The sequence below is a fragment of the Oryza glaberrima genome, chromosome 9 (assembly GCF_000147395.1).
Source record: "Oryza glaberrima chromosome 9, OglaRS2, whole genome shotgun sequence".
Classification (NCBI taxonomy): Eukaryota; Viridiplantae; Streptophyta; class Magnoliopsida; order Poales; family Poaceae; genus Oryza; species Oryza glaberrima.
Window position 1 is genome coordinate 7086201 of NC_068334.1, and position 11497 is coordinate 7097697.

Consider the following 11497-nt stretch of genomic DNA (forward strand, 5'->3'; position numbering starts at 1 on the left):
TGACCAGTACAGTGATCCTCCCTCTCCTGTGATCATGATCACGTTGCCGGCCCACATCAAACTTGATGAAGTCATCAATCTTGATGATTTCGAGATCAATCTTGACTTTGTCATTTGCTTCAATATAAGTGGGTTTGGGTAGTGGATGATGCACCAATATAGACCACAATAGGTGTCAAAACTGAACAGAACGAACTGTACAATTTAAACCTTAAACCATAGACAAAAGTAAAATGAGTCTCACTCCAGTGCTCTCCATTGATAATAGGGATAAATCTAAATTGCTAATCTGTTTTATTCAATGCACTAGATCTAATTATACTACCACCTACTGTGGCAGAAAGTTGGAAGAGCATAATTGTGTATAGAAAAATAGATGTGAAGGGGTAGAGTTGTGATTTGCACATAAATTTGAAACACCTACGATTTTTGGCCCGTGTTGGCCGAACTTTTGGGCATTGATCCCGCGCCTTCCTATGTCACCCATACTCGTCCGATCATGGCAGGTTTATTTTGGTTCGGTCCTTTGCTTCATCGATGTTAGCTCAGGGGGAGAGCTACAAATCGGGCGGTCAAATGTATGTTTCAGTTGACCGTTGGTGAAACATTAAGTTATATATGGTGAAACAGAAAAATTAGCCTATGAAACATATAGAAATTTTGTAGAACACAATAAGAACACATGGTGAAACATATTGCTATCACATATGAAACATTAAATTTTTATTGTTTGAAACCTATGTTTTTCTTTCATCAGAATATAATCATGTGATATCTTGTTGTAAAGTTTAATTATAATGAATTCAATTATGTGATCGAATCGTGCATCATGCATGGTGTGGGGAGAAAGCCAATAGAATGGCAGGAGAGAGAGAGTAGGGGCATGAGTGTCTCATACTTTTTCGGTTATTGGTGAAACATTGAGTTATACGTAATGAAACAAAAAATCAGTTATTGAACATTTATTTTTTATGAAACATAACAAAAACACACGTTAAAACATATTGCTATCATATCTGAAACATTAAATTTAACGGATTGAAACATATATTTTTCTTTCATCGGAATGTAATCATGTGATATCTTGAAAATATTGTAAAGATTTAATTACAAAAAATATAATGGTGTGATCATATTATAAATTGGATAAGTAGTCTAGGAGAAAAATTATATTGAAGACCATTATAGCATGTATGTATATGTAAAGTGGACAGGTTGGTAGCTAGTAGTTTGTCTGTCTGATTTTTTTTGTGCGTCGAACGTGTGATCCCAAGTATTTTTGTCATAATTTGGGTGTATGTTGGCTCATAATTTGAGTCAGTACTGTAGGGATTTACTGAATATATAACTCCAGGCAGGTGTATTTTGATTTGGATTGTCACTGAAATAATTTCAGAGATTTGTATTTAGACTTGGATTGGCACTTTGGCAGTACATAAAGAACAAAAATATATGTAGATCGGTGAACAGCAATATGTTAGTTCAGTCAAGGTTAATTATCAGCATCCTGATCTGTATCTTAATATTCTATGCTACTAAGGGTGTGTTTCGAACTCCAAGTTCTCAACTCCCTTGCGTCGTTTTCTGCGCGCACGCTTTTCAAACTGTTAAACGGTGTGTGTTTTTTAAAAGTTTCTATACGAAAGTTACTTTAAAAAATCATATTATCTATTTTTGAAAAAAATAGCAAATACTTAATTAATCATGTGCTAATAGACCGCTCCGTTTTCTGTGCGTACTATTTGGGTTAGGAACTAGCATATGCGAACCACCAATTCTTTTTATCATAATAACTATTAATTTAAGAAATAAGAAACGCAAACACAAGAAAGCATACAATCAGAAAACCATGAGCACAGGAAGTATCAGATAGCTGGTTTCGCATTCACTTAACGACCAATATTGTATTTGTTTCAGTACACTGTTGAAGGCTTCAAGCCGTGAGCATAGAAAAATTAGGATATATATATGTACAACTGTCTGGGTACGTACGTTGTTGCCTATTTCCTCAAGAGTGGAGTGGCAAAAGCATTGCGCAGTATACTAGTTTTGTCAATGTACCTATACGGCCTACGCAGGAATTTACTTGGAGAAATTAACCTGAACAATTTGAAGGCAGGACATGCACCCTCAATAAACAGAGTCTTTTGCGCCCATCAGTGCACCTGATGTTACTAGCCTCCAGTCAGCCTTGTCCCATTCGCGTCAACCTACGGTTTGCATACATAACCCGCAACCATTATGTGACTTATTCGAAATATAATTAAAGGACTAAATTGCTTAATACTTCTTCATTTTTCCATTAGCTAGCTAAGGTCATCTATGAAGAACGAAATGGGTAAGTTAATATTAAATGATAAAACCATTATAATTATCTATATTCCACCGAAAAGATAGGAAGAAGTACAATATGTCGGCACCAGGAATACTTGAATTCCAAATATTTCCAGCGTCCAGCATACTTGCCAGTTCCATATGTGCACACGTACGTTTGCATAATCGCACATATACAGTATACCAATATAGAACGACAGATATATAATAGAGATTCTTGCATAAATTTACAACACATTACATAGAGTTGACTGGCCAAATAGTACAGAACTCGATAGACAAGTAGCTATCGTCCACATAGGTTAATCTGTTAGGAACAACCATAGAAGTTTATAGTAATTTTCAAAATCTACCCAACGCAAATTGTTTGTTGTCGTGCAATATCTAACATATATAGCAAGGTTCAGAACACATATATACTGAAAAAAATCAGTATATTAAGGATCAAGTGTTTATATAAGCGATCGTTCAAAAAAAGTGTTTATTTAAGTTGTATTATCTCAGCATAAATAATTTTTTATTTCATATATAATAAAAATAATCTAACGATCGATGTCCAACTGTTTGTAATTAACTTCATAGTAAAAATCACATGAACATATAATCGCATTATATATATATTAGTCCTCTTGCTGTCCTCCAACAAGAAACCATTAATTCTCACTAATTAATGTTACTCCTACACTAGGCATCACCCATTGTTAATAGGGCTGGATGGTACACTCCCCGTTTCTACAACTGCTAACTAGGATGGTAGTATATATAAATAAATCTAAATCCTTCGATTAAATAGGACCAATAGTTCAAATTACTTTCTACTACTAATAGAATGCACCGTAGTGGGCTGCTCAAGTTTAGCTATCTATAATGTATTTTACTTAAGATATATAATTATATATTATAATCCAGAAAATAGAGTGCATCACCAGTTAGTTCGTCCGTGTTGGTTGATTTTATCGGCTAATGTCGGTTAGTTAGGAAAGGATAAAATCTCATTAATCCATTCCTAACAAGAAAGAAACAAATGAGAGAGAATAAAACATAAGATAAACGGTAACTGTGATCGGTGGTAACAAACCTAGAATTATACCCGGATTGCACCGAGCCCCACCAATGCATATAAAAGGAGCTAGGAGAATGCGGTAGAAAAAGGTGACGACTAATTCTCTACGCCAAAATTCCTAAACCCTAAAGAGAGCCCTACTGATCTCAAAGTACTGTAAGGGGTTTATAGTGTAACTCGCTCCCGTGCTGCAGACCAGAAGAGTGAAGATAAAGAAGAAAATAAGAAGAGGAAGATTCAGAAGCATTGTTTTCTTTTAGTGGCTTCAATTCATCGTGCCAGTGTTTTACCAAATTTTGCATTAAATTAGAATTGGTGATCATGTGTTAAGCTAAGCAAATAGGATCGTCAGTAAATAACTCCAACAGTACGTACTAGCTAGGTAGTAGGTGGTTCTAACATGTGTAAGTTTTATAAGAAATTAGTTATCACTTATCAGTATATATACGTGCCAATATCTATGCTTTGCATTAATTAATATTATCTTCTAGATAGGGCCATTGACCCCGAGGTCTCCACGAGTCCACGGGAAGCTTCACGTACCCCATCACCCCATCTATAAATACAGGCCGGGGACGGCATGCTCTAAATATGCTCAATTAGCGCAAAGTAGTAAGCACATAGACATAGCCGTGCTCATCCGATCAAGGAAGAAATTAATGGCGACGATGCCGAAGTCGAACACGAAAGTGATCGGCCTGGTAGCCGCCGTGACGTTTACAGTATTTCTTCTGCTTACTGTGCCTGCCATCGCTTCAGATGAGCAAAACCCGGTTGGTTCCAGTACTGCTGCACTGACTGTCCACGGAGGTGAGAATATTTATGTGTACTCTCCCATTCGTGTGTATTTCACATGTATATACCACGTAATAATTAGGGACTAAAAGAGATCAACTCTGCACGATCCATTAATTGCGATCAATCTTCATACTTTCTTTCTTTTTTTATGTGTGACCATATATATAATCACTTTAATTATTGTCTTTTTATTGACTGCTCTTTTCTCGCCATTAATTAATTATGTATGTACCTATAGGTACTCCACTGCAGCAGGGAGGAGACTCGAAGGTTACTCCACAATGCACGACTACAATAGGTAGATGCTTTTCAAGTCCTCCGCCTGGCGTTCGTGGGATCTACTACATATGCGAACCATGTAAAACTGGCAATTGTCCAGAGTATATCTCCGTCGGGGGGAAACCGGAAGGCGTCAACCGCTGTTGCAGGCATACTTGTTCATAGCAAGCTAGCTAGGCATATGCACGAACGGGGACGCAGTTAATTTAGTTAATCAAAAAATAAACTGTGCTACCATATAGCACGAGAGTTAGAGCTAGCTACGTGTGTTACGTGGTATAGTACAACTCCACTTGGATTACTGCCAGCTTCACGCATGCAGCAGCCAGCCGATATCGATATATATGTACCACGCGCATGCATGCGGATGCGGAATATGTATCTTTTAATTTTACCATGTTTTAATATCATATGCGTCCAATTTGTTTCTTACGCCTACCTAAGTTGTGAGAAATATTTGACTTGGACAAACATGTCCAAAACAAACAAGCATCTTCACATGCATGCATGACCTGGGTGGTGTTTTGAATCTTCTAAAGATAAAAAATTGTGTTTCACGCAAAACGATGTGCTAATAATGAGTGATTAATTGAGTTTTAATTATTACAAACTTGAAAAATAGATTAATCTGATATGTTAGAACAACTAACATATAGAAAATTTTCGCACGAAACACACCGTTTAGCAGTTTAAAAAACGTGCCACGAATATCCAAAAGCTTATCCAACTTTTGTTGGAGAAAAGAACAGGGCCATGGATTATAACTGGATTTACGATCTACACCGTTGAGCCCCCCCATAAAAAATTATAGGGCATATTGCTCATGCATATATTAAATTGTGTACCTGGTGAAGGGTCTTTTGCATGAGATATCTATTTGGTTAAACCTAATTCCTAAAAACAATGGAAAATTGTAACAGCGACCAACGTAAAATGTTAGTAGTTCTTAACATCTGGGTCCCACAATCCATACTATTAGTACACCACTTTTCAGCAAGTCCTCCAATTATTTCCCTGTTGGTTTCTCCCAAATTTAAATATCATCTACTTGTTCACTAAAAAATAATTATATATTAACTAAGTGTTTATTAATTGATTTAATAAGCTGGAAACTCAATTTGTTTTTCGTTGCAACGCATGCATGACCTCTAGGCTAGTAATATTCAAAAGTTTCGAACGGGCTTGCGAAAACTCACCTCAAGTGGACATCATTTTTCGTTCAAAAAGAACACTTAGTTAATTTATTTGTACGAAAATATGAAGTGCGAGTTTGTACTAAGGCCGCGATAATCAAATGATCCATGGGATTTGAAGGCCATTGATGGGGGTTGGGGACAGCAACTCGTACATTCGAACGACTGGCCGGCCCGGGCCAAATTATTTCATAGCGCACGGTTGCAGCAGCACGTTCAGAGATTGCTGTTATCCTTGGCCCAGACGGCCAGACCACATACACATCAATCGAGTGTCTTTGTTCTACATCACGGCCGTTAGTGGATTGCTCGACCACGGTTTTTAGGGGACGGCACATCAACGGCAATATTCCATGCAGCTGCGCGCGGGAAACTTGAGGTGTGACTGGTCGATGGCTGTTAGGGGCAGGACGACCTGTTGGAAATTTGGAGCATGACATGTACAGTTGAATGTGATAGTGCTAAACTTGAACATCGACATGACGATATAGAGGAAGAAGACGGTGGCGAAGAGGGTGTAGTGCACCGAAAGCGCTCCGCAAAATTTTATCGCACGCCGACTCGTGCAGATATGCAAGCGGACGGAGTTTCATCGTACGTGGAGTTCCTGGCGAGGAAGAGGATCATCGTACGTGCACTACGACGAGGACAAGGCCAAGGCGTTCGGCGACCTCTGCAAGGGCATCGCGCTCGACCTCGACGGCGGCAACTACCCGCAGGAGACGTGGGAGAAGATGGACAAGCGGGCTCATTAATCTAATCCTAACAAACCTTATCTAATCCTAACAAATCCTAATCCTATCCAATGGGCCTAGGATGCCCAGCCCAAAGCCCATGACATTGTCCAAATCATGTCCTTGCCTATATATGATTAGCCTACTTATCCAGTACGACATCTTTGCTATTTTGTTATCAGCAATTCTAGCCCAAATCTAAAAAGCCATTTGATTGCCTAAATGGGATATTCTTGTTAAACATGCATATAAGTAAGAAATCTGTTTGGATGTGCATTAGCTCTCAGAAGGTTGTTAAAGCCCATAAATAACCTAGTATATTTATGGGCCAAGCTCCATCTATTGAAAAAAAAATGTATATGAAATAATCAGAAGCATATGTTGATGAATAAGAATTTATGCATTATATTCATTAGTAATTAAAGGTCACAAGCACACGGAAATATCAAAATGCCAGAGGAGTGAAGACACATCTTTACTTGAAATTACGGAGAAACAAGGAGCATCAAAATTCATGCTAATGACTTCCAGGATATTCACTGGATTCACATGGAGACATGGTTTCATTGTCTTGAGCTCCAAAAATAGATCATTGATCTATACAGAGAAACTACTCCACTTATTAATATGAAGCAATGGACAAAGAAAATATTCAATACCTGAAATTAAAATTTACCAATAACATGGTACCATTCCCTTGGTCAAGTCCTGTTGAAACTGAAAAGGATTAAATTAGTTAAATAAGAACATGTGCATCCTCATGTTGCCCATGAATGCAATGACCCATATTCAAATTACATTTCATATAATTTTGGTCTAGCAAATGCACAATTTACAGTGGAGAAAAAGGGACTTTGCACTGCCTAAACGAAGTACCACATAACTTGATATATTGCTCACTTCTTACTACCTCAAGCACCAAAGCTAGTCTTTACCAAAAAAAGATTCCATATTACCTGTTAAATCCAGCTCAATATCATCCTTTTGCTGACAGAATGTGCTTCAGGCTTTTATAAGAGAATCCGCTAGCTTTAAAAGTTATTGTACTGGCCATAGGCTGCCTATGAAGCATTATCAGGTTTGGACAAGCACCCTGCTTCACATTTATTACCACCTCAATCAAAACTTCATTCTTTTTGCAACTTATGTAAGATCATATTAGTAGCCATCTTATGTAATCAACAAATGAATGCAACTACAATGATCATCAAAACATAAGACGAAAAATCAGCTAAAATGCGACTGAATGTCTTCTACCATTCTTCTTGCTCGGTGAATATAATTCGATAATAAATAGAAGTTTTATTATGCACATCACAAATGCAAACTGGGCCTTACAAAATTGATGTGGTTGATAGAAAGAACAACCCAAGTACAAACAGAAAATTGCATAAATTGCTCATTAATTACAGCGAAATCTAAATCTACGGGAAATTGCAGCCTCGATCTGCTATGGGGAGCTTAGGCTAGCAAAATGCATACAACATAATGGGTTAAAGGTACATGGTAGCTTTTATGCCTTGTTTAGTACATGAACCAGCTATATACTCAATCGAAACATAAGATCAGCGCCGTCGAGCTAATCCTCAATGGACAATATCTCATCTCAAAGGAAAAGTGAAATAAAAGGGACAAGACATACATGCTTGATGCTTCATAGGACATCACATTTATGGTCATATTAGGGATGGGGATCAGCTAGAAGGTGGAGGGGTCGTGGAGTAGGGTTTTTTAACCTCATGGCGACAGTGACGCTCAAGGCGGAGGAGGTGGTAGTGCATCGATGCAGGAGTCCACGGCTCATCGGCGTCGCAGATCGGAGAAGCAGGGGATGGAGTTCTGGAGGCGAAGCGGAGCAGATTAGTGAGGCTTGCTGATGGAGTTATGGCGGTGCGGACGAGATCAGTGAGGCGGACACCCAGGCAATGATGAATATGCAGTCCTTGGCAAGCTACACCTCACCAACTATACCCTGAATTTAAGAAAAATGGAGAACACACAAAGATGCAGTCCTTGGCAAGCTACACCTCACCAACTATACCCTGAATTTAAGAAAAATGGAGAACACAAAATGGATCAAATAGCTTGTTCTAATATGCAAGATGGAACACATAAATATTTTGTCAAATATCGATTCTTTTAAAACTGTAGTAGGAAATTTCATTAGGACAAATTTTATTTGTCTGCCACTGTTCATGCTTATGCTCTACCAACTGCCTTCGTCGCCTCCAATGCTTACATTACAGGCTCATGGAACTCGGACTATGGCAATTTGAAGGATGTAAAAAAAGAGAGAGAGAGAAAGAAGAATTAGAATATGGCTTGAGTTTCTCCAGGCTCTAGCAGTAGCATTATATCAGAATTCAGATTCTTCATACATGTGTATTTTTTTCCTAAGAAGGCAACAAACTGAAAACTATGACGCTGTCTCATCTATTATTTAAAATTAATTTATTTATTTTTGTGCATGGGTGTTGGATTTGCCTCCAATTTTAGTAAGATCAAACGAACAAAAAAGTCAGTTATGCCTGAGAAAGGAAAATACTCTCGTTGAACATAGACATCATCAGATCAGAAATATGTTAATGCATAGATCTCAGCACCTTCAGTTTGTTCTCAGCGCATCATCAGATCAGTCCCTACACTATGCCCAAAAAAAAATTGAGCTAATCCCAGTTTTCTTTGCTAACTTTTATCTGACAAATAAAATGATCTAAACTCATATCACAGTAATAAAAGGACCACAACCAATAGCAAAACTTAAATCCTAAAGGACCTAAACCTAACGAGATTGAAATTTTTGATCAAGGTTTTGTTATCCTAATAAATTATACTGATTGAACACTGGATGTCTGGATCGTAACTGCTGTCAATGCATCGCTGAAGAAATACTACTCAACGCAACTGTAGAAAGTGTATACTATAGTTAAAATGCTTGCTCATGATAGTGTATAAAGAGATGAGGATTTCGGTGCAGTCGTGTTTGGGAGGGGAGGCATTACCATCAATCTATCCAATCTGCAAGGTGCTCTCTACCATTGTTACACTCTCGCTCCCGCTGTCCTGCACACATGCAAATAACAAACAAAAAAAAAATCAGAGAATGGGGATTAGACTCAAGGAATGGAGATCAGAAAGGAAGGATGCGGCGGTCAGTGGTGGATGGCGTGGGCGTAGAGGGCTGCGAGGATGGCGGCACGGTGGAGAGGCAGGGGAGATGAGCCGTTGGATTTGATGAATGAAGTATAAAGGATGTAAACATCAGTTGATGAATTATAGGGTAGGTTTGATGAATGAAGTATGAAGAATGTAAACATCAGTTGGTGAATTATAAGGTAGATAGATAGATAGATAGATAGATAGATAGATAGGGAGCAGTGATTACTTTGGTAAGTAATAAACACTAAATTCCCCAGGTTTTTTTTCCAATTTGCATGATATCTTGTTTAGCCGCTCCTCTTCTTGAAACCTACAGTGAAGAATTATGGCCTTAGCAGGGTCTTTTAAATACTACATAATTTGTACACTATAAGTGACCTTTTAATGGATCTTTAATTTTACATGCAACTTATAATGGATCAAATTTGTCTGAAAATCCTTAACTTTTCTCCTTTATTTTTGGACACCGTAATTGAATTGCCTACGAAATGGGTAGTGCTGATATTTTTTGGGACCATCTCATAATGTTTGGAGTTTAGGCTAAACAAAATATCACGATCCATCTTTAACTTTTCTATTGAATTTTATAGCGCTCAAGCTAAATATTAGCCATTACTAACAAAATATACTATTACATAATTGCCTTTGTTTTGCATCCGGAATTTTAAATGTCAAGTGGTTCGAAAATACAGGGTGACTACTAGGACTAGGGCCCTGTTTAAATTCTAACTTTTTTCTTAAAACTCTCAACTTTTTCGTCACATCGAACTTTCCTACGCACACAAACTATCAACTTTTTCGTCACATCGTTTCAATTTCTTCAAACTTTCAATTTTGGCGTGGAACTAAACACATCCTAGGACTTGAAGATCCTGCTGACCAAATGGTATGATGTACAACCAGTATTGAACCCATTTGCTATTTTCTATTTCTTTCTATATTTATATACCGTACCCACACCAAGCTTATGCATATCCTATCAGATTTCAGTCCAATTTGCTATCTTTTAAAACTCCATATATACTTTTTGCTATGCTTATTGGATTACCCAATATCTCTTGGATAATTTAGAAAACTTATAATCGAGCTTTCAATATTTTACACGTTTAAAAATCCAAATTCAAAAGGTGAGTTTATTAAGCCATGCTATACTTTTAGTTGGTTAAAACGGTAAGTTCATCGGTATTTTGCATCACACCAACCTCTAGTGTTACTACTCTTGTGATATCAGTATTTTGTTAAAACTCTACTTCTGAACATTTTCTTGCTATCACTTGCACTAGAACGGATACCCTCATCTCAATCGGGCGGTAAGCCCCATCTCAATCGGGCACAGCGTCTGTCACAGGTTAGAAGTCACTGATGTGAAGAGTTATCTCAATCGGGCAAGCGGTCGTCACGAATGAATATATCTCAATCGGGCTCTAAGTAAAGCCCGTCACCGATAGCTTTGACCCAGACGACCAATCAAACTATAGCCCGTCACAGATGACCTATCTCTATCGGGCCACAACTAGCGCCAGTCACAGATGACTACTAACCTTTATCGGGCCTAAACTAGAGCCCGTCACACATGATACTCATCTCAATCGGGCCTAAACTAGAGCCCGTCACAGATGATACTCATCTCAATCGGGCCTAAACTATAGCCCGTCACAGATGACTGATGACCTCAATCGGGCCTAAAATAGAGCCCGTCACAGATGACTACTGACCTCAATCGGGCCTAAACTAGAGCCCGTCACAGATGACTACTGTCCTCAATCGGGCCTAAACTAGAGCTCGTCACAAATGACCACATCTCAATCGGGCATTTAGTTATGGCCCGTCTCAGATGACTATAATCCACAAAAAAAAAAAAAATTTGTTTTTTTGGCTAGCCTCAGGCCTTTGCTAGCCATGCCCGCTGCAAAAATGACAGAAACAAACACAGATAT

At 38.1% G+C, this 11497-nt stretch overlaps 1 long non-coding RNA gene across 1 annotated transcript; it reads left to right on the forward strand.

The window, feature by feature from the left end:
- Positions 1-4005: 4005 nt before the first annotated feature.
- On the forward strand, positions 4006-4910 carry LOC127785353 (uncharacterized). Its single transcript, XR_008019726.1, has 2 exons — positions 4006-4207; positions 4434-4910. It is a non-coding gene; the product is annotated as an uncharacterized LOC127785353 (long non-coding RNA).
- Positions 4911-11497: the final 6587 nt, after the last annotated feature.